This window comes from Sinocyclocheilus rhinocerous, unplaced genomic scaffold (genome assembly GCF_001515625.1).
Source record: "Sinocyclocheilus rhinocerous isolate Xijiao unplaced genomic scaffold, SAMN03320098_v1.1 scaffold1625, whole genome shotgun sequence".
Classification (NCBI taxonomy): domain Eukaryota; kingdom Metazoa; phylum Chordata; class Actinopteri; order Cypriniformes; family Cyprinidae; genus Sinocyclocheilus; species Sinocyclocheilus rhinocerous.
In genome coordinates this window covers 49194-74386 of record NW_015655987.1, presented here as the reverse complement: position 1 = coordinate 74386, position 25193 = coordinate 49194, and the positions used below count along the sequence as shown (strand labels likewise).

The window sequence follows — 25193 nt, the reverse complement described above, 5'->3', positions numbered from 1 at the left end:
ACTGTTTTTTTTTTTTTTTGTGATATCTAGCACACAAGGAGCTTGATTTAACTGAGTGCATAAACTAATGGCAATGCCGTTCCACCACGAGAGATGTGACCGATGTGTGCTTACAGTCTGAAAAGCTTTTTCACACAAAATCAAATTTGGGAAGACGAGATATAGTCAGAACAATTACAACTGTGGCTTTTCAATACCGTCGGCAAACTGTGCAGATCTGATTAGCATACTGTTTAGTTACACAATCCTCCCTGCTAGCGGGGCCATTTACAGGCTAAGCTTTTAATTTCCTGTCAAGAGGCTGTTTTTTGTCAAAACCCTGCTTTTTTTAATCCCAATCAAATTTTGGGTGAAAGGCATCTCTGATCTCGAGGGCCGTCGGGGAGTTAAGCATCTTAAGTAATGGAGATTATCAGTGCTCATCTGATGAGGCTAATTATGAAAATCTTTTCTAGAGATAAAATCTTGCTCCATTAATTACTCCAATCTGATATTATACACCACGTTCTTCACACTTCAAACCATCTGGATGTGGAAGACGCTGATAATATCGATATGTCGTCATAAATCAATTAAAACTCGGAGCCGTATTTGAGCATCATTTCATGAGCAGCATTTTCATACTGCAGATGAACGGGATTTACTGGAAACAAAGATATCGAACAACTCACCGATTTTGGGCGTGTGTGACCCAGTGAGATCCAGATGGCTGGTATAGTCGTGTGGATGGTTACCTGTCAAAAGAAAACCAAGGAAAAACTGGTGTGGTTTAATGTATTCCATACTAATTAATCAACGTGACAGAGTCTGTGCCATTTTTACGTAAAATCCCTGTAAAGACGCAGCATTCTCAAAAATTTTTCAGACTGGCAGATGCTTCTGGAAGGCAATGTCTTTGTTTACAGTTGAAAACATCTGTACAGCACCCGAAGGATGAGCAGAAATCCCCCGAGACTTATCAGGAGCACGCACAACAAAAGTTTTAGAGAGCAAAACAAGATCAAATCAACAAGTACACTGTAATAACCGCAGCTTTAAGCCTTCAAACAAATAAAGAAAAACTAATAAAAGCGATATTGCTCCATTTCTGCTAGACGTCAGCGTTTACTCTTGAGACTGAAATTAAACTATATGATCTCAGGGATACAGGGTTCATGCAAGGACTGCCTGAAAACAACTAGAGTTGTACATTTTCTGAGGAAGAATTGAATGTTGCTTACATTGCTCGTAAAAAGTTTTCGAAAGAAGTCTCTTCTGCTCACCAAGGCTTCATTTATTTAATTAAAAATGGTGCAAAAAACAGTAAAATTGTGAAATGTTATTACAACTTAAAAGAACTGATTTCTATTTAAATATATTTTATAATGTAATTTATTCCTGTGATCAAAGCTGAATTTTCAGCATCATTACTCCAGTCTTCAGTGTCACATGATCCTTCAGAAATCATTCTAATATGCTGATTTGCTGCTCAAGAAACATTTCTGATTATTATCAATGTTGAAAACAGTTGTGCTGCTTCATAAACCGTGATACAGGTAAGATTAAAATCAATAATAATAATATTTTTATTCAGCAAGGATGCATTAAATTGATCAAAAGTGACAGTGAAGACACTTTATAATGTTACAAAAGATTTCTATTTCAAATAAATGCTGTTCTTTTGAACTTTCTGTTCATTCAAAGTATGCAGAACAAAGGTTTCACAGTTTCTACAAAAATATTAAGCAGCAAAATAACCGATCACCAATAATAACTGATAATAATTGAGGAGCGAATCAGCATATTCGAATGATTTCTGAAGGATCATGTGACACTGAAGACTGGAGTAATGATGCTGAAAATTCAGCTTTGATCACAGCAATAAATTACAATTTACAAAATATTCACATAGAAGTTATTTTAAAATGTAATAATATTTCACAATATTACTGTATTTTTGAACAAATAAATGTGGCGTTGGTGAACTAAAGAGACATCTTTCAAAAGCATTAAAAATCATAATTATTCCAAAGAGTTTGTGGTGCAAGACGAGTTACAAATTTCAATACTTTGGTTTATTTTGCTTATTTCATTAACCCTAAGTAGAAGTCAAAGCAATAGTCATTGACATAGCAATCCCTCTTAATGATCAACCACAGCTGTGTTGTAATTGTAAATCAATTGATATTCATATTTACTGAGTGCCTCAATGTTCAGCGGGTTGGAATCACGCTTATGAATTTCCAAGGGCATGTCTTGGGGTTTTATATAACGCTCTTGCATTCAGTAGACAAATAAAATCTGCGTTAAATGCGACCCCGGGACACTTCAGTGTCATTTACACAATTATATCTCATTAGCAAACAACACCGCTGATAACACCAGCGTGAAAACCCGGTGTTTATATGTGATTAACATTAGCGCATTCGACCGGCTTCAGTATCCCTACAATGCAGACGCAAATCAACACTGACTCGTTATCGGTTTACAACGATCTTAGTGTGAAATAAGCTTGTAAACAACAACGTGCGCGTGATTTCGCTCTAAAACAAAGGTTTACTTCTCTCTCTCTGGACGTCCCGACACACAGAGAAGAAAAACATGCCGTGTTTGGTGCTTTGTTGGCTCTCTTCTGGTGTGTGGATTTGAGGGCCAAAGCAAAACAGACAAGCACAGATGATTAGGTGCACATCCACAGCAGAAAACACAGTCCAATTACACTAAGCAGCACTGTATGCTAAACCGTATAGGATCGCTAGCTGCTGTCCCGCTCAACCGGCCCGCTTTGATCAAGGGACCAATTATCCCCTCTTGAATTAACTTGTTTGGTGCTTTCAGACAGGAAACAGCTTTCCTCAGCTTCACACGGACACGTGTGAAGCCTCGCTACACAACCGAAACCCGCTTTTCGTTAGGAATGACAGTGAAGAGGGAGTTTGAAAGAAGAAATAACTCTGCTGCAGATACAAAAAAGCTTTGCATGACGCCTGAAAACAGTTTCCTGAATGCGGAGTTTGTTAAAACCCTTGGAGTGTGTTTTGTGTTTCATCGCAGGCACACACAGAGAATTAGCTTCAAATGGTGATCCGAAGCAACTTCAGCTCAACGTTGACAGAACAATACCACACGCTGTCAACCAACAGCAATCCCTCATTTTTTTTAGGCCTTTCAGGGTTTCTGGATAACACCGATCAAATGAAGAACAACAGGGACTGTCCACTTGATTTTGGAGGTATTTTTCCCACTGATTTTCCATGTAGCGATTTTAATAAAGAGTTGTAAATGTTGAAACACACCAACCAGCTCTAGGATAAATCACAACATCACTTCTTGAAGCAAACAGAATAGGAAACTATAAAACTGTGAACTACAATCCAATGAAGTGAACTGCAAATAATCAAATAAAAAGGGTACAGCTTAAAACGACTGACTTTTAGCCATTACAAAGTTTTGAAGCTGCATATTCTCATTGCAAAATACTGCCATACATACATGCTACTGGTCAAAAGTTTGAAATACGTAAAATTTTTAATACTTTTATTCAGCAAATATGCATTAAATGAATCCAAAACTACAGTAAATACATGTATAATTCTATTTCAAATAAATGCTGTTCTTTTGAACTTTCTATTCATCAAAGAATTCTGAAAAATAAAATGTATCTCAGTTTCCACAAAAAACATGAAGCAGCACAACATTGATAATAATCAGAAATGTTTCTTGAGCAGCAAATCAGCATATTAGAATGATTTCTGAAGGATATGATTTCTGAAAATTCAGTTTTGATCAAATAAATTACATTTTACAAAGTTCACATAGAATACAGTTATTTTAAATTTTAATAATATTTCACATATTACTGTTTTTACAGTATTTTTGATCAAATAAATGCAGCCTTGGTGAACAGAAGAGAGTTCTTTCAAAAATATTTTAAAAAATCATATTTATTTCAAACGTTTGACTGGTATATCAAGATCCTGAATTGGATTTGAATTAAAACTCCTCTTTTAATTCAATGTATCGTCCTACGCACTTTGGCATATTTAATTCTGATTCAAATTAATGAATCTGAGAATTTGCCAATTAAACCAACCAAACAAACAAATAAATAAATAAATAGAAGAATATCCTCACTTTACTGCCTTACAACATATGGTAGGTCTGTTTATAAAAAATTGTTAAAATCACAAAAAATCAGTCTCAAGTTTTGGTTGCTGAATAAATGAATCGTGGCTCATGATTTCTGAGCATTCACTGCATGATGACACATCCTAGAACGATGTCATAGGGCCCAGCAAAACGCAGACGAAAAACGACTGGTGCACTTTTAGAAGAAGAGTTTCCCTCCACCAGACACCAATTACAAAATGCTGCTCTTATACGTGACATGCACTATGCCTTTATGTGATGCATTCTCTGAATTTACATTTTTTGATGAAGTTTCCCAAGCCTGGTGTCAAAACAAAATGTCAAAGAGCCCCTCAAGCGCTGGAAGTTATTTCTACATCCTCTTGTCTCCTAAAAAGAGGAAGTTTGCTGACAGAGGACTCGACCCTCGCCCTCTGAGTCAGTTATGCGAGACATACACCGCTAGGTCAGATTCACAGGGAGTGAATTCATTATACAATCATGCTGAGAAACGTGAATTAGCATTTTCATTTCAAGACTTTTACAGTAAAATCCCGGCTGCAGAAGAGGACTGACAGACATTAGCTGCAAATGCATTTTGATAAATACTGCTTAAAGGAACAGTTCACCCAAAAATGAAAATTGGCTGAAAATGTCCTCACCCTCGGGCCATCCAAGATGTGGATGAGTTTGTTTCTTCATCAGATTTGTAGAAATGTAGCATTACATCAGTTGCTCACCAGTGAATGGGTGCCGTCAGAATGAGAGTCCAAACAGCTGATAAAAACGTCACAATAATCCACAAGTAATCCACACCACTCCAGTCCATCAGTTAATGTCTTGTGAAGTGAAAAGCTGTGTTTTTTAAAGAAATTAATCCATCATTAAGACATTTTTAACTTCAAACCGTTGCTTCTGGCCAAAATATGAGTCCATAATCCATAATAACTCCAGTGAAAAAGTCCATCTCCTGTTGTCCACTCACATCAAAATCCACCCACACATTTGTTTTGGACTGTTTTGGTTCGTAAACGTTGCTTGATCTGTGCATATTTCTCTCCTGATTCAGACACAGTGACTTTTTCACTGGAGAAAGCAATGTTATGGACAGAGAACTTGTATTTTAGCAGAAAGCAATAGTTTGAAGTTAAAAACATCTTAATGATGAATTTGTTTCTGACAGACACGCAGCTTTTCTCTTCACAAGACATTAACTGATGGACTGGAGTGGTGTGGATTACTTGTGGATTATTGTGATGTTTTTATCAGTTGTTTGGACTCTCATTCTGACGGCACCCATTCACTGCAGAGCATCCATTTCTGAGCATGCGATGTAATGCTACATGTCTCCAAATCTGATGAAGAAACATACTCATCTACATCTTGGATGGCCTAAGGAGTCATTTTTCGGCAAATTTTAATTTTTTGGTGAACTATTCCTCTAAGCAGGTTTAACACACTTGAAATTGCCGTCTTCCCAAACCTGTATTTTCACAAAAAGCTTCATATGAGAGAGACTTTCAGTGAATAACTAATTAAATTTGGGTCTGTTTCTCAGACAAATCTATTATATGATTTCAGAAATGACTCACGTAGTGCACAAGTATTGACTACTTTTATGATGTGTTTTGTCCTTTTTGCGGCTTGCTTACTCATTTTCGCCATCACATACTTTTTTTAACAAGGTCTGACAACATTTCACCAAGACCTAAATGTCATACACCATTTAAATGATCCATAAAGCTCAATACATGACAGAGATGAGGATGAAACTATTCCTTTAATAAAACACACAGTGCTGCTGTGTATGATTACTTGTGGATTATTGTGATGTTTTTATCAGCTGTTTGGACTCTCATTCTGACGGCACCCATTCACTGCAGAGCATCCATTTCTGAGCATGCGATGTAATGCTACATGTCTCCAAATCTGATGAAGAAACATACTCATCTACATCTTGGATGGCCTAAGGAGTCATTTTTCGGCAAATTTTAATTTTTTGGTGAACTATTCCTCTAAGCAGGTTTAACACACTTGAAATTGCCGTCTTCCCAAACCTGTATTTTCACAAAAAGCTTCATATGAGAGAGACTTTCAGTGAATAACTAATTAAATTTGGGTCTGTTTCTCAGACAAATCTATTATATGATTTCAGAAATGACTCACGTAGTGCACAAGTATTGACTACTTTTATGATGTGTTTTGTCCTTTTTGCGGCTTGCTTACTCATTTTCGCCATCACATACTTTTTTTAACAAGGTCTGACAACATTTCACCAAGACCTGAATGTCATACACCATTTAAATGATCCATAAAGCTCAATACATGACAGAGATGAGGATGAAACTATTCATTTAATAAAACACACAGTGCTGCTGTGTATATTAAATATATATCACACAAATTATGTGAATCACTCAGTGAATTCAGTCAAGCACATAAATGAATCTGTACCTAGAAAAAAGGCAGAGTTATTCAACTGACAGTGACAATACTCCCAAAGGCTGGAACACACCACTTTCTGAAGTGTCCTGTGTGCGGCAGACACTTAAAAACCTGCTGGTGGATGTTAATCAAACGCTGAGAGATCTCAGAGCGGCCACTGCAGAAACACACTCCCGCTGACCTGATTAACATGAGCAGTGCTTCTGGGGAATTTATTCATCTCAATAAAACTCTCAGATGGAAGTATGAAAGTACAGATGACAAAACGCCTCTCAGAAAAATGTTCTCTTTTCAAACTATTTCTCCAATAAATAATTTCTCCTTCATACTGTTACTTACACCGCGGTAGAACAATGGTAACTTGATATTAGCTACCTATCATAAAAAAAATATACTTATTTTGTTATAATTACTAGACGAATGTGCTGAGCATATTTTACCCTAATAACTAAAAAAAGAAAAAAAAAAAAAAGAAAGAAGAAATTATATTTTGCATAAGGAAAAATAAAAAGGTTTTTAGGACCACTAAGTATTTCACCATTTAAAATACTGCAAAATACATAAATAAATTAATTAATATAAATAGTTTTAATGTGTCCTTGTTGAATAAAAGAATCACAAGCAACTTATATCAATCAATCAATTGCATCCTTGCTGAATAAAAGAATTGCATGAAAAATAAATAAATAAATAAATAAAATGTAATGCAGCCTTGCTGAACAAAATAATCCATTAACAAAATAAATAAATAAAATTACAATAACAAAAAATGTCACTATTGGGGGTTATTAGCATCACTAAAACAAATAATAATAATAATAATAATAATAATAATAATTGAAATAGAATATAAAAAAAACGTATTTTCCCATTTCAACTAGTTTTAAGTTGAAATGCTAAAATAACTAAAACTAAATAAACTTAAACTTAATAAAAAAATACATATATATTTTAAAAATAAATATAAATACTAAAAATGTAACTAAAATTAAATTCAAAATATGAACAAAACCTATAATATTGTATCAATGATACTAAAATAACACTGTGTAAAAAAGTTTTTTTTTTTAAACTTTTATCTGTTTAATTTTGGAGTGAAACATGGACATGATTTTCATCAGGTTCACCCATATGTTTGAGCATATGCGTCTGTCTTTATGCTAAGATGTTCTGGGTGTTTGCCAGGCAGTTCTGAGTGGTTTTTAGTGTGTTGCTATGTGGTTTCTAGGTGGTCTCGATTGAAAAACACCCTCCACTCTTGAGTCTCAGTGATATTATGTCTCTAGATTTGGCTCGGGTCCCTCCTTCAATGCAAATCACCAGCTTGCTCTTCTACCAGGGACAAAAATAAGTCCAACTGTTCATAAAATCAACAGCACACTTCTCTTAACAAGTTATATTTCATATTCATCCCACAAATGCTGCAGGACGAGGGAAGAGCGTTTAACTTCACATTGACACAGGAGTAGCAGCTGTCTGCGGCTTTAAGAACAAGAGTTGAAGCGCAGAGCTCACATCCAGGCCGCTTTCTAAATGTAAGTGCCCTACATTGAGTGGTCTGCAGGGGGAACAGGCCATTTCACAGCTCTCAGCTGGCAACGGGGATCAAACTGCTCTGTGCGGCTCTGCAGGCCTTTCAGAAGAGCTCTAATTTCTGTCCCTAACAGATGGAGAAATCAACACACTTTCAAGTCAACAGCAAATCAAAATTGACCCCGTTTACTTTCTTAATGCGCATTTCTGGTCACACCGTGCACAATTAGTCAGAGCGGCGTATTAGAATCACATAAAGCCACTTAATCAAACTTTATTTATCAATATTTGAGAACAGAAATACAATATATAATATACACTACCATTCAAAAAATTAGGGGCGGTAAACTGTTTAATGTTTTTGAAAGAAGTCTCTTTTGCTCACCAAAGGTGCATTTATTTGATCACAAACACAGTGATCAGCCTCCTTGCTGAATAAAAGAATTAATCTCTTTAACAAAAACCCTTACTGACCCCAAACCTTTGAACGCTTGTGCAAGTACAGAAATGCAGTACTAAACATGCATGTTATGAACATCTATAGTACAGCATCATTCATATTCCACAGTGAGTCAGGCTGTGAAGCGAGACTCAGCTCTGTTTCAGCCGTGTTATCCGTCATTGGCAGGTCGCGGCGCGATGGAGCTGGGACCCGGCTCTCATTGCCTTGCTTGTAAAGATAAGCACAGATTTAATTGATGTCTTCCTCAATTTGAAAGAAGTAACATCATTCAAAACTGTGTTTATCTCTATGCAGTGATTCCTCCGACCGCCGGGGTGCAGCGTGAGCCGACGTGACGTGACGTCCTGAAGGAGCTTGAGGAGATTGAGTCACGATGCAGGAGAAACAACACATGATGTACAAAACAAAGCAAAACAGTAAAGTTTAAGATACTTGATTTGCAGCCTTTTGTGAATATTGTGAATATCACAATGATTTTAAAGGAGTAATTCATCCAAAAATGAAAATTTGCTGATAATTTACTCACCCTCGGGCCATCCAAGATGTGGATGAGTTTGTTTCTTCATCAAACTTGGAGAAATGTATTACATAACTTGCTCACCAATGGATGCTCTGCAGTGAATGGGTGCCGTCAGAATGAGAGTCCAAACAGCTGATAAAAACATCACAATAATCCACAAGAAATCTACACCACTCCAGTCCATCAGTAAACGTCTTGTGAAGAGAAACGCTGCGTGTTTGTAAGAAACAAATTCATCATTAAGATGTTTTTAAACTTAAAACCATTGCTTCCAACTCAATGAAATGTCCACAATCCATAATGCTTTCTCCAGTGAAAAAGTCGTCTCATCTGAATCAGGAGAGAATATGTACAGATCAAGCACCGTTTACAAGCAAAAACAGACCAAAACAAAAATGTCAGTGGATTTTGATGTGAGAGACAACAGGAGATGGACTTTTTCACTGGAGGAAGCTTTATTATGGATTACGGACTCATATTTTGGCCTGAAGTGACAGTTTAAAGTTTAAAAACGTCTTAATGATGGATTTGTTTCGAACAAACACACAGCTTTTCACTTCACAAGAAGTTCATTGATGGACTGGAGTGGTGTGGATTACTTGTGGATTATTGTGATGTTTTTATCAGCTGTTTGGACTCTCATTCTGACGGCACCCATTCACTGCAGAGCATCCATTGCTGAGCAAGTGATGTAATTTCTCCAAACCCGTTCCTATGAAAAAACAAACTCATCTACATCTTAGATGGCTTGAGGGTGAATACACTTTCAGCAAACTGTCATTTTTGGGTGAACTATTCCTTCAATGCACATTTTATTTGGCCACATACAGTAAAGTTCATATATCAGCAAGTTTTTCACATTTCAAAAGTGAACTCGAGTGATTTCCGTGGCCGCCTACACTGTAAAAAAAAGATTGTAAATAAAACAAAGATGACTAGACCATTTTTACAAGAAAATACTATTTCAGTCTTCATGTTTTAAAAATTTCATGGTTAATACAATGTTTTACATGCCATTTCTTTGTAATTATTTGCAAAATTCACTAGTAATTTCTGTAGTAATTCACTGTAGCAAAATTCACTAGTAATTTCCACACCAATGTTTTTTTAGTGCACATCAGATCTCACTCTCTCATTCAAACCAAGAGTCTCTCTTAAAATGCTCAGCACAGAGCTGCAAGCTCAATCTTGTTCCCTCAACCCTGCCTCTTCTGGGGGGAAAAAAAACTGGTCAAAAGATTGCAAACCGAGTGAATGAAACTCTACGGCAGCAGGGAATGATAAACTACTTTAATTCTGTGAGGCTTAATCAAAACTTTCCACACAGACACAACAAGTTTCCCATTCGGTTAGCGGCACGTAACGGCACGAGGATACAAAAAATTCAAAGTGGATTATTTTCCTGAATTCTCATTGGCCCTAATTTTGTTTGATTAATTGCTTTGTTTCCTCCCAATTAGGCTGGTGTTTGCGGCACAAGGCTGCAGGGAAGAGGCATGAAAAATAAACCGCTCTAATGAGGGAGAAATGTCAGGCTTTGTGAAGATGCCACAAACTGGAAAATTGCACCACAGGTCTGTAAATGACTTGGCAATTACGGATTGCCTATGAATGTGTTCTGACATTTCAGTGACTAGACTTGAATGCATAATTCGCATGCTTACATGCGGCTGTTGTTTATTCTGTGATAATCACACAAAACCTGTCAAGAACGTCAGGCTCTCTGAAATACTTCACTCGGATTTTGTGTAATAATATTTGTGTATAACGACGATAAAATACAGTACTGCTCAAAAGTTGAGTTTTTGTGTATTTTTGAGTGAAGTCTCTTCTGCTCATCAAGGCTGCACCAAAAACAGTAAAATTATGAAATATTATTACAATTTAAAGTAACTATTTTCTATTGTAATATATTTTAAAATGTAATTTATTTCTGTGATGCAAAGCTGATTTTTCAGCATCATTACTCCAATTTTCAGATGCTAGCAACATGCTAAAAGATGCTAGCAACGTAACATGCTAAATCATGCTAACAACATGTTAAATCATGCTACTAAAATGCTAAAACATGCTAGCAACATGTTAAATCACGCTAGCAACATGTTAACTCATGTAAGTAACGTTAGATGCTAACAAAATGCTAAATCATGCTAGAAATATGCTAGCAATGTGTTACATCTTGTTAACAATATGCTAAATTGTCAACAACTTGATAAATCATGGCAGCAAAATGCTAAATCATGTTATCAACATAGTAAACCATGCTAGCAGAGTGCCAAATCATGTTTGAAATATACTAGAAATGTGCTAAATCATGCTAGGAACATACTAACAACATAAATCATGCTAGCAACATGCTAAATCATGTTAGCAATGTGTTAACTCATGCTACTAACATGCTAGCAACATGCTAAAAGATGCTAGCAATGTCTAGTAACATCCTAGCAACATGCTACTCCATGTTAACAATGTGGTAAATCATGCTAACAACATGTTAAATCATGCTAGCAAAATACTGAAACATGGTATCATATGCTCAATCATGCTAGAAGCACACTAAATGTTTTAGCAACATTTTATTGAGTTTCCCTGACTTCTCCGAGTAAAACCTTCAAACTTCAAGCATTTCAAAGTTATTTTAAGCTTTCAGACAACACTTGTCAGGCCAACATCAAACTTTGTCATCAGACTTGATCTGTCTAATTTAATTTATCTATCTTAAGTATAAAAAAAAAAAACGTATAAGTTATAGTCAGTACACTGAAGCAAAACTTCTGAACAATAGCGTATATATAACTGACCAATTTTCTTCCCGCTGTACTTAATAATTATGCAAATTATATTATTCTCAAAAGTAATTATGGAGAATTTGTGAATAAAATGTTTTTAATTGTAATGCAGAAAAACCTTACGCAAAACATTTTTTAAGGTGAAAAGTAGACATTGGATGTTAATTCGATAATAAAGCTTTACAAATAACAATCAAAAGAAAATGCATTTTTAGCATTAAAATCTGTGCCTCTTTAACAGCCAGTTTCTAAAGAAAATCTTTCAGCCACAGAAGAGCTAAAAATCTCTCAGCGAGACCAGATTCAAAAAAGCTCACATCATGTTGGTCACTCAACAAAACTAGATCAATCATAGTATGTTTGATAGCGTCACTCAGACATGATTTGTCATTTAGAGATGGACACACACAAGCGTATCTCCTGTCGCTATCAAATATTGATCAAACAACCAATGAAACATCCAGAAAAAACACTGGAAAGCAAACCAACAGCGTTCACGTCAATAAACCGCAATCAACACCAGTTAATCCAAAGTTCAGAGTCAGGCCGCTACCAAAAAGGGATGAGTGGAGAAAATCTGAAGACCTGGACGACTCGGGTCTCTGGAAACGGGAAATCATCTAATTCAGCTCGGAGAGCGACTGTTCTAGAGACCTACGCGCCCCCAAGTGGGCTCCCCCAAAGTCCACGGTATAGTTCGAACACTGCTCACAGGATTTAACCTAGTTTGTAAAATTAACACCTTCCACCCTGGAGCTTTATGACAAAAGAGCAAGATGTGTCATTACTGTCAAGACACCTAATAATTAGTCATCAGGTCCTTCTGATGAGAACTGAGGCTCGAGTTTGTGTCACTTCTGCAGGCAGGGATCTGTACGTGTGAGAAAGACAAAGGAAAGTGTGTTTTCTGATTCAGTCCACCTCCGAATGACATTTCATTATTTGGGATAAATGTTACATGTTTTGATTTCATTTGGATGCATACAAATGTTTCATACATTTAGCCCTGATGAAGGCTTGTGTGCCGAAACATGTTGACAAGACTTTTTCTCTAGCTCTATTTTTTTTATTATTCTAGTTTCTAGTACTTTGTTTTTTCCATGCACCTAATTTTGTGAATATATGTAATACGAATATGAATATAAAACAATTAAAATTGTGAAGTTTAAATACTAATAAATAATAAAAACTATAATAATCATAATAATAATATAAAATCATTAAAATTGTCAAGACGTTTAAATAAATTATTAATTACATAAAAAATAAATGTAAAAATAACAATAACAAATTCTAATCACAATTTTGTGAATATGCAACAAAATAATTTTACAAAGAAGGAAAAGGAAAGATTAATAATAATTATAATAATAAAATACAAATTTATGACGTTGTACCTGAATAACTCTATAATACATATATTTGGAAAAGAAAAAAAAAAGATTAAAAATGTTGATCAATCAATCAGTAAATATCAATAATATTAGTAATAATACTACTAATAAAAAATATATAAATCTAAACAAATTAAATAAAATTTTGTGAAATTGCACCACAATAACTCAACAATACATACATTTGGAAAAGAATGAAAGCTTTAAAAATTTAATTTAATATTTATGTAATTACAAAGAAATAAATAAGCAAACAAACAAATAATAAAAAAATCTAAATACAAAATAATTCAAACAATTAAAAAAGTGAAAAGGTCGTCTGCAGAGTTAACAGTAGCAAAGCGAAATGGTCATACATAGGAGTCATGTCCGACCTTGAACTGAATGAAGCATTACGTTTTTGAGCATCTGCCGTAATCTATCTGCTTAATAAATGACAATCGATTGCTTGGGACTTTCTTTTAAAAGCTCTTCCCAACAGCTTGCCAAACAGCCCAATGTAAAAGCTTTTTAAAAGCCCCACACATTCACGTATGACCTTCCCGTTACGTGCCTTTCCAAAAACAGGTCTTTTTAAAGAAGCCAGGTTATCGGCCACCCACGTATAGTGTCTGGTATGAGCCGATTGATTGGTGAGGCCTAATCGAGTGTCTCTGCGCCGCCTCATCGACATGGAGGAATGGAGCCAATTAACTCTGGCTTTGGGAACACGGTGAAATCCGCGCGCGTGACTGGCAGAAACGTCGGACAAGCGTTTCCCGGCATTTATTATGAGTCGTTTGATTTATGTGCCACTATCAGGCTCCCCGGAGAGCGCGCATTCGTCCCGGACAGACACGCGGTGATGGAGTGGAGAGGCTGGACGAGGAGCTATACTGCGCTATTGATTATCTACCTGTATTACCGCAGCCACCCATAGAGATGAGAGACTAACACAAGCACTCCAGCACACGTAATAACAGGCATTAATTAAAGGCTGCTGGCAGCAGACCAAGACTTTTGTCTGAGGAAGGGCCACTGAAACACCTTTATTAGCATATTGAGGGAAATAATGGGCATCTGGCGCTGTGGAGTGGCTCACGATGGCCCGACGAGTTTAAGAAGCACCATGACGGATTTCTTTAGAACAATAATACTTATTTATAAAAAAAAAAATGCTGAAAAAAGTGTTGTAGTATTTAATTTGAAACCATTTAGAATTAGAAATTGACAGTAAATTTGAAAAACAATTACAAAGAAACATCATGCAGCATTCAATTTGAAGATGAAATTGTGAAGTCTAAAATAAAAAAAAGTATTGTAAAACATACACCAGTAATCTTTGTTGTGCTTACACATTAAAATTAAGATTTTACAGTGTACAGTTACTACAATTTTTTTTTTTTTTCATGAATATTACAATTTTTTCTTTAATGGTAAAACTCTGGTGTGCAGCACTTTGCTTGCTAAAAATAACAAGACGTTTTCATATATATATATATATATATATATAAATGTATTACAATTGAAAAGATTTGAACTAAATTGTTAATGCTTTATGCCTTCATTTGATTACCACTGTTTTTAATAATAAATTTGTATTAAATCCAGAAAAAACATTTTTAACAACACAGTTTTTCTGAAAAAAAGAAGAAAAAAAAAAAGAAGAAATTTGATTGTTAAAATTTACTTAAACCATTAAAGAGGAATCCTGAAAAATTTAAACAGAAAGCACAGAATTCGGGAAAAATAAAACAGAATTTTAGAAATTTTGGATTTCACAATGCTCTAAAATTTCAAATTTTGTTCAGCTTAACACTTATTTAAAACGGAATTCAGAAAAAAAATGAAACAGAAAACTGAATTTCTGTTTCACACGGTCCTACAAAAAAAGTAATACATTATTAAATTGTTAACGTTTTATGAATTTAATGAATTAAACATGCTTTATGATTGTCAACATTTAATTAAAACTTAAAAATGGTATACAGAAAAATTAAAACGAAAAAAATTGAAAAAAATTAATGATTTAAAAAAAAATACATTTTTCAAAAAAAAAAACAGATTTCATAGGGCCTTATTTACAGCTGGGTGTTTGTCAAAATAAAAACAAACTGTGAAGCTCCTTAAGCTAACAATGACAGCTGCTGGCTGGTCTGTGGTGAAACAGATGTGTGAAACGCATCAAGAAACGTTTCTACGTCTAAAACCGTAATCAGGCGCTAAACGCTTAATTAGCCACCAGCGGCAGCTCACATAAACAAACAAACATGAGCGTTTGATTCAGCGTGACTACAGTCTTACTCTCTCCAGCAAGGGCTCTGGACTGATTCAGGATTGCATGTGATTCTGACACACCAATAATTACGCATAATCCCCAATAATGATAAAACGAGTCATTTTAGTTCCGGATGCTGATTGGTCAAGCCAGCGTTCCAGCTGTGCAAATACAGGAGCTGAAAACAGCTGTGATGTGAAACACCTGTTGATCAGCTACTGTTTCTGTGCCACCGCAATAAACTAATGCAGTGTTTCATTTGAATATTGATTCACAAAAAAACTTTTGTTCTAAACTTTGTTCCAATAACAAATCCAGCTAACAAAAATATGTTCTTAGAACGTTTAATTAACGTTACCGACTAAGTTATGAAAATGTTATTTATGAAAGTTCTCTGAACATTCCAAATGTCCAGTCAGCCGAGGCTTTTACAGTGTGTTTTCATACTACAATGATTGCTTTCACTTCAAAATATCAAGTCCAATTTGCTTTCTCTTGATAGGAGTTTTTCAAAGTGAGGAAGAGACTGAAGCGAGAGTCTGTGAGACATTCATTCAGAAAGTGAGTCCGTCTCCATTTACCGAAGGGCCACTCCAGAGCCGCTGATACAGAGACACGACAGAGTCAAAGAGCCAGAAAATGAGAAAATGAGGAGAGCGATGATGCATGATACAGATACACACAGCTGACTGCAGGATGCAGAGAGGAGGACACTGCTCATGATCGAAAAGAAATAAATAAAACCCTTGCTAAAGTCAGGTGGATTTATGACATCCAGCAAACTCAACAAAATCATTCAGTCTATCTTTCTGTCTGGCCTAGCAACCCCCACACTACCCAGTAATGCCTATAAATCAACCCATTAACAATGACCAATCAGACCACCCTAGTAACTGCCTAGCAACAGCCTAATAACACAACTCCCTAGCAATGCCTTAGCAACCACCCGCAACACCTAGTAACCACCTAATCAGAACATTCTAACAACTGCCCAGCAACAGCTTCACAATAAAGCTCCATAGCAACGACCCTAGTAACGTTTTTTTCCAGCTCTTGAACGATATTCAACATTGACAGTCAATCAGAATCCACCCGACTCAAAAGAGCTTGAGTATTTAAAGCGGCAGATGACAAAACTGCAGCATGCAGTTATTATTAACAAAAATATAATATGTTTTGGTGTGGATAATATCGTTTTTGTAATAGTTATCATTCTTGGTGTGAGCGAGTTTTTACACTCAAAATTTTCACCACAAAAAATGTCAATAATTATTTGTCACATAAAAGTCTCAGAAAAATACATGTATATATGCATTTTAATGAAAAAATACAATATACAGTATTTACATCAATATATAATATATTTACAACAAATAATTGTTTTTAGCAACATTTTTCTTTAGCAATATATTTAATTGTCAAATATAAGTCTAATAAGCATTTATATTTTCATTAAACATTTTAATGAAAAAAAAAACATGACAATATATTTACAACAGATAATTTATGTTTTCAGCAACATTTTTCTTTAGCAATATATGTAAGTTTCAGAAAATTACATTTATATTTTCATTAATTCTTTGATTAAAAATGTTTAAAAAACTTTTAACAATATATATTTACAACAAACCATTTGTTTTAGTAAAATTTTTCTTTAGCAATACATTTAATTGTCAAATATAAGTTTTAGAAAAATTCATTTATATTTTTTATTAAACTTTTTATTGAAAAAAAAAATAAAACTATGTTTACAATAATTTATGTTTTAGTTACGTTTTTCTTTAGCAAAGTATTTAATTGTCAAATACATGTCGTATATTATGTACAATATATTTAAAACAAATCATTTATGTTTTTAATTGCTGGAAAAATTCTAAAGCTATAACATAACTCTGACAGCCACAAATTCATGCACACTTTTGCTGTAAAATCATTTTCAACCCACTCTAACAGATACTTCCAAGACCACATCACTTTCACTTTGCAGATCACCATACAGACTCTTTTATTTCAAAACAGGGCAAAGAAATTAGCACGAGTGCTGTAAAGAAGGAGCGAGAGCCCAGATCTGCCCCATCTGACAGCTGAGATGAACGGATAAAAGCGTGGCTCTCTCAGTGTGATTTCATCTGTGTTACTGCAATTCATCTGACCACGTCCCCAGGAGTCAAACACCTTTACCAGGACACAGCATGAAGCGCCGGCTGCACACGACACACAATAATGCGCCGATCACTGTGCCGAGCTCAAGCCGACGGGCCGCAGATATCAGGAAGCACACAGCAGGAAAAGTCAGATCTCAGAAGAGCAGCGCTCTGAAACGCTCGTCCCTGATAAAGCCTGGTATTTCAGTCTGCGCTCAGGAGGGACGCCGTATGCTGCATGGTAATATATTTTATCTGTGCTTTTCAGAAACAAACATCTCTGACACAAGGCTGGGCTTCTGCGACCTCGATCACGCGTTTAAATGTGGAAAGACAGCAAAGGACTGATTTATGCTTTATCGAATCGGACACTCTACTGAAGCAGAAAAATCACTTATGAGATCTCTTGAATATCTCAATTGCTTCTCCTAGACACCAGTATGATTAAATGCAAAGAAAATGGAGATGTTTAATTAAGTCTTAAAAAAAAAAAAACCTCACATCACCCCACCAGAGTTTCAGAAGAGATCTCACATTATATTCATATTTGTCTAAACTCTGTATACTAAACTCTGTATACTGAAAGGTATCAATTATTTCTCAACAAATTCTCAAATTGAGACCCGAACCATGCTCTCCATATTACTGTCAAAAATATCTCATTTGTGACCCTGGAGCACAAAACCAGTCTTAAGTCGCTGGGGAATATTTGTAGCAATAGCCAAAAATACATTGTATGGGTCAAAATTATTGATTTTTCTTTTATGTCAAAAATCATTAGTATATTAAGTAAAGATCATGTTCCATGAAGATATTTTGTAAATTTCCTACTGTAAATATATCAAAACTTAATTTTTGATTAGTAATTTGCATTGCTAAGAATTCATCTGGACAACTTTAAAGACGATTTTCTCAATATTTTGATTTTTTTTGCACCCTCAGATTCCAGATTTTCAAATAGTTGCATCTCGACCAAATATTGTCCTATCCTAACAAACCATACATCAATGGAAAGCTTATTTATTCAGCTTTAGGATGATGTATAAATCTCAATTTCGAAAAAATTTACCCTTATGACTTATGATTGTATTACTCCAACTATTTGTTTGTTTGTTTATTTAAAAATGATAAACAAATAAATTGAAAAAAATAATTGTTTATAGTCCAATATTAGACTTAAATGCTTTTCACATGTAGTTTAAAACAAAATTTAAAAAAGTGACGAACATTAGACAAATGTTTCTTACAATAAACATTATACAATATGCTATTAATTTAAGTATACAAAAAAAAAACTTTATACACATATATATATATATTACACGGCTCTGTGGAACACTTGATTCTGATTGGTCAGTCGCGACATTCCATGGTGTGTTATCCCTCGATAACAACCGGTAAAAACTAATAACACAGGCTTATAGGGTGAGCTAACCTTACTAATGAGACACAGGTGCAACAATGAGTGCTGGTGAGACCAGGCAGAGGATTATGGGGAATGAAGTCCTTGATAGAGTGGCAGTAGACTTGGATGGAGTCTCCTCTGGTGGTTATGAAGTGCACTCCAGCTGGTGATTGTGACAATAATATAACAAAATGTTCACGGAAGCTTTGTGTTCAAATATTTCAACTCAAATCAATATTTTGTGTCTAATTATTTACTTATGAGGCAAGTAGCCGTGTAATAAGTGGAATAATGTATATCCAGCCAGTTGTTATCGCAGAATAACCCCCTTATTAACCATATATATGTATATATATGTGTGTGTGTGTGTGTGTGTGTGTGTACATAAAATTAATCGAAATTGATAGTAATATTAATTTATAGTAATAAATGCTCTTATTTTGAACTTTCTATTCATCAAAGAATCCTGAAAAAATGTTTCAGTTTTCACAAAATATTAAGTATCAAAAACTGTTTTCAACATTGATAATAACAATAACTGATCATCAATAATAAATGATAACAACTGATCAGCAATTCAGCATATTTTCATGATTTCTGAAGGATCATGTGTCACTGAAGACTGAAGTAATGATGCTGAAAATTCAGCTTTGATCACAGTAATAAATTACAGTTTAACAAATATTCACATAGAAAATTATTTCTTTTTTATAGTATTTTAACAATATCAACTGGTTTTATTATATTTTTCTCAAATAAATGCAGCTTTGTTGAGCAGAAGAGACTTCCAAAAACATTCAAAAGCCTTAATTATTCTAAACTTTTGATCTGTAGTGTACAGTATACCTGAAACAGATCTAAAACTAACGTTATCTAAACATAATACAACCAAGGACTCCCTTATGTGCAATAAAAGAGCAATATAAGTTGATATACGGCACACGTGTCTCTATACGGGTCAGAATAATCTGCAATGCAGCGCCTCTGAACTAGAATCCTGAAACGCTGCTCAACTTCACACGCTTCTGAAGGGTAAAAACACATGCGCTTCAGAAAAAAACACATGCGTAACTGCACAGGTGCCATCGGATGCCACACGTTCCAGTTAAACACGACTGACTAATGATTCACTTGCAAACGAGAGCAGAATAAACTCACACACCTGCCGCAAAAGCAACACTAATGACAATTTCTTCTTGAACTCGCTGACACTTCAATTCACGTTTATGTTCGCTGAACGAAGCCACACAGGCGGAAAACATCACGTCCAATCAAATTCCTTTGGCGAAAGCCTGTCATTAGCGAACGGACGATATGGTGTGATTATAATCACTTTGGCACACATCCTAATGAAGGCAGACGTGCGATGGCACAACCTTCTGGATGGCTTTTCTCATTCACTTAAACACTTCGGGCTGTTTTGACTGCAGCCTTTCTAATATCAGAAACACAGGCGACATGATAATAACCTCATTACATGAGACCTTGAGCTTTTCTGGGGAGAAGACGGGATGCAAATCAAGCATTTATCGCCTGTAATCTTTTTTTAAAGGATGAAGAGGGTGAACGTGATATTTTACACAAGCCACAGCTGCTCTATATATATCATATAATATGCTGTCCACTTCTACAGAGATTTGATGGCTATTGAGTGCATATTTAGTGCATATCGCTTCTCTGGGCTTCTTAGACTGTGCTTAGATGCTGGAATAGAGAAAGAAACACGCACATCAAATCCCGTTTGTGGTCTAATAAACTGCATGGTAGTAAAATCAGCTTTGATTGTACAGTGAAATCATGCGATTGTAAGTTTTATCAATGACAGGGAGTGTTAGTGTCTTTTTCAAGGACACTACATTTGATATGTAGTTTGTAATTTGGGTGTACTGTTACTTCCTCTACAGTCAAAAATCTGGGTGTTATATTAGATAGCAACTTGTCTTTTGAAAATCATATTTACCATGTTACAAAAACAGCATTCTTCCATCTTAGAAACATTGCCAAGTTACGAAACATGTTACCTGTTTCTGATGCAGAAAAGCTAGTTCATGCATTCATGACCTCTAAACTGGACTATTGTAATGCACTGCTAGCTGGTTGTCCTGCATCTTCAATAAACAAGATACAGGTAGTCCAAAATGCAGCGGCTAGAGTCCTTACCAGGTCAAGAAAATTGCCATATGTACATTAACTGACAGTCACCACTGATAAGCTACCACTAAATATTGTAGAAACTTAATTTGCTGTAAAGTTGCTTTGCAATGATTTGTATCGTGAAAAGCGCTGTACAAATAAACTTGAATTGAATTTAATTGAATATGTAAACACAGCTCTCATCAGCGTTTATATGGGTACTTGAAAAGCTGGTTAAAACATGACAACGGTATGACGGACCAAAGCCATAATTAGAGATCAGAATATCATAGCAACACCTTAGCAACTGCATAGCAACACCATGGCAACCTGACAACATCATTGGAGATATTTTAGTAACACATTTTCACAAATATCAGAAAACTACAAAAAAATAATAAAAATTCTAATTTGCAGTAATAGCTGGAAATCTGAAACCAGAATATTATAGAGACACCTTAGCAACCACATAGCAACACCTGGACCACCTTACAACACCCTAGAAACATGATTTATATATTTTAAGCAACTTATTTTTGCAATATATTTTCATTAAAAAAAAAAGATATAAAATATGACAATATTTTACAAAAGAAAAAAAAGAAAGATATAAAATATGACAATGATATTTGTAGGACAGTCCTGAGCCATAATTAGAGATGAGAATATCATAGTGACACCTTAGCAACTGCATAGCAACACCATGGCAACCTGACAACATCATTAGAGATATTTTAGTAACACATTTTCACAAATATCAGAAAACTAAAAAAAAAACAAAAAAAAACTTTTTTTATTTTTTTATTTCCAGTAATAGCTGGAAATCTGAAACCAGAATATCATAGAGACACCTTAGCAACCGCGTAGCATCATTTTGGCAACATGACAACATCCTAGCAACATCATTAAAGTATGTTAAATAACATATTTTAGCAATATCTTTTTTTTAATATTTGAAGGACAGACCTGAGCCATAACTACATACCACAATATCATATCAACATATTAGCAACCGCATAGCAACAGAACAACAGAACTGAGCCATGACTGCAGACCAGAATATCACCTTAGCAACAGCATAGCAACACCTTGGCAACCTGACAACATACTAAAAACATAATTAAAATATTTTAAGTAACCTAAATTAGCAATATATTATATATTATAGCAATATATAAGAAAGAAAGAAAGAAACATGATAATGATATTTGTATGACTACAAAAATACAAAAAATGCAAACATATTTACTTTTTTTTTTCTCATTTGCAGTAATAGCTGGAAATTTGAGACCAGAATATCATAGAGACACCTTAGCAACTGCATAGAAACACCTGGACCACCTAACAAAAAAAAATATAAAATATGACAATGATATTTTGAAATTTTAAAAAAAAAAAAAAAAAGATATAAAATATGACAACGATATTTGTAGGACAGTCCTGAGCCATAACTAGAGAACAGAATATCACACCCTAGAAACATCATTCAAGTATTTTAAATAACTTATTTTAGAAATACAGTTTATAATATATGAAGGACAGACCTGAGCCATAACTACAGACCAGAATATCACCTTAGCCACACCTTAGCAACTGCATAGCAACACCTGGATGACCTGACAACATAATTAAAAGTAACTTATTTTAGCAATATATTTTATAAATACAAAAGAAACAAAACATGATAGTGATATTTGTAGAACAGTCCTGAGCCATAATTAGAGACCAGAATATCATAGCAACACCTTAGCAACTGCATAGCAACACCATGTCAACATGACAGCATCCTAGCAACATCATTAAATTATTTTAAGTAATTTGAAGGACAGACTTTAGCCATAACTACAGACCAGAATATCATAGCGACACCTTAGTAACCACATAGCAACACCTTAGCAATATGACAACATCCTAGCAACATACATGGCCAAACATACTCATATTTTCTTCATGTGTGCATGATTTGCATATATAATTTATGCGCACACAAGCTTTGGTAACTGGAAGCGTGTTGGTTTAGCTCAGTTAATCTCCTCGCCCGTCTCTAATTACAGTCAAAGAATGCAGTAAACTTCTCCCACTCCTGACCGTCACGTCACATTTACCACCCCGCTGAGAGGGGCGCGCAGGACCCCCGCGGCCCCCAGGGGCCTGAGTCGGCACAGTTCACCCTGCTAAATTGGATCTTAAATGCAGATAATTGTTGCTCGGGTGAGAATGCAGCTATTTCCAAAGCTGCATCGTCCACACAAACACCAGACAGTGATTCATGATGGTCTTCCAGGGCTTTGCAATTAACCAAAGCTGGTCCTGGTGGAGACACGGCACCGTAAACCACTGTGTACTTTACTTTATGTGCTCTACTTTCCCTATTAGTATGCCATTGTCATTAGAAAGGCAAGCAATAAACATGGTGGATCACAAATAAGGAAATTGAGCCTCTCATCATATTAATGTGCATAGTTTTATAAGTGTCCTTGATGAATATGCAAACAAATCCAAACTGACATAGTAATGTTATTTGGGATTATTTAAACAATAAACTGAAAAAAAAAAATGAAATTGCTATGAAATTTCACAAATCATTACAAAGAAACAGCAAGTAACACATTGAAATAAACATAGAAAGACTCCATAATTAGTATTAGTATTTTAAATGGTATTTTCTTGTAAAAACATACTCCAATAATCTTTCATTTACAATTTGAAAAATCATATTTTACACTGAAGTTAAAATAACAAAAAAAACTAATCTGAATGCATTAGCTTGCATTACATTTGTACATATTCTCAACAATTCCTTTTTACAGAACTGTAAAAATAAAAAAAATAAAAGCTGCAATTAGTTATAACAACTTAAGATAACTTAAATATCCAACTTAAGTAAACTAAAGTTAACTGAACGTATAATTTTAACATTCAATAATTTTAATAATAATTTTAGTCAGTGTACGAATCTCTGACACACTACAAAAATGGCAACGATGTGGAGGAAAAAACAAGATAAAAAAAAAACAAATGTACTGCGAGAGCTGCTTCTTTAACACCTGACCTCATTCATTTGGCCTGAACAGAGAGTTCAGCGCTGCTGTATTGCTCTCTTCCTGAAAGACCAACACGGACGTTTATGGGATAGTTTACCGTGCTGTTCTGTTCTATTCTGCAGATATTTACCTGCATTAAATACACTGACAGCTGTTTGATTGATTGTTTACTCTCTGCTTCAGTGCTGTAGATCTATATCTGTTCCCGCTTGAGGATTGATGTGATATAAAGCCTGTGCTGTGATAAAAGATCAGGGAGATATTGGACCTTGTGAGATTAATGTCAGACTTATTTTGGAGCTCCCCAGCGCTCGCAGAAGTTCTGATGAAACGACTCTCGGTAGAGCCGTTACCGCGTCCCGCCAGGATGAAGTATTTCTGGATTTGGGTTATTCCCCCCCTCCAACATTAATTTAATGTTTCATTTCTTCTGTTCTGTTAACATTAACACTATATTTCATTTCTATTACCTTTCTGTCAGAGATAAATTCAATTAAATGAGAAAACATTGTCAAGAAGACGACTTTGGCCCTGAAATAATGCAATTTTCTGAGATGTCTCTCATAAAATTCTTTATGAGAAATAAAAACAGACACACATGACAACACATTGTTGACTTACAGTATGAGTATAGAGCTACTAATATTGAGCTGCCGATCAATTGAGAATTCATTTTAAATTTAAATTCAATTCCTGAATTTGAATTGAATTTGAACTGAGGTAGCAAACAGCTGCTGGATTCTCAAGATTCTTGAGAATACATTTCTTCTTAGTGGCATTTTTCTGATTATTTCATAATAAGAAATATATAAAATACAAAATATGTTAAGATTTAGAAGGATGAAGTATAATGTAAAACAACCTCATGTAGGACAGAATACAATCAGACAACATCAAAGCCTGTCAATTGAAGAACTGCATTTAGGAATCTTCTAAACAACTTGGAATTTTTTTTTTTT

The 25193-nt window shown here is 34.9% G+C and overlaps 1 protein-coding gene across 3 annotated transcripts in view; it reads right to left on the bottom strand.

The window, feature by feature from the left end:
* The window catches only part of LOC107718933 (protein shisa-6 homolog), an 82350-nt gene that overhangs the window by 13385 nt on the left and 43772 nt on the right, over window positions 1–25193 (bottom strand). For all 3 annotated transcript variants that reach the window (XM_016526175.1, XM_016526177.1, XM_016526176.1), the window contains exon 4: window positions 672–734. The gene's annotated coding sequence lies outside the window, so the exon portion shown is untranslated. The remainder of the gene's footprint in view (window positions 1–671; window positions 735–25193) is intronic.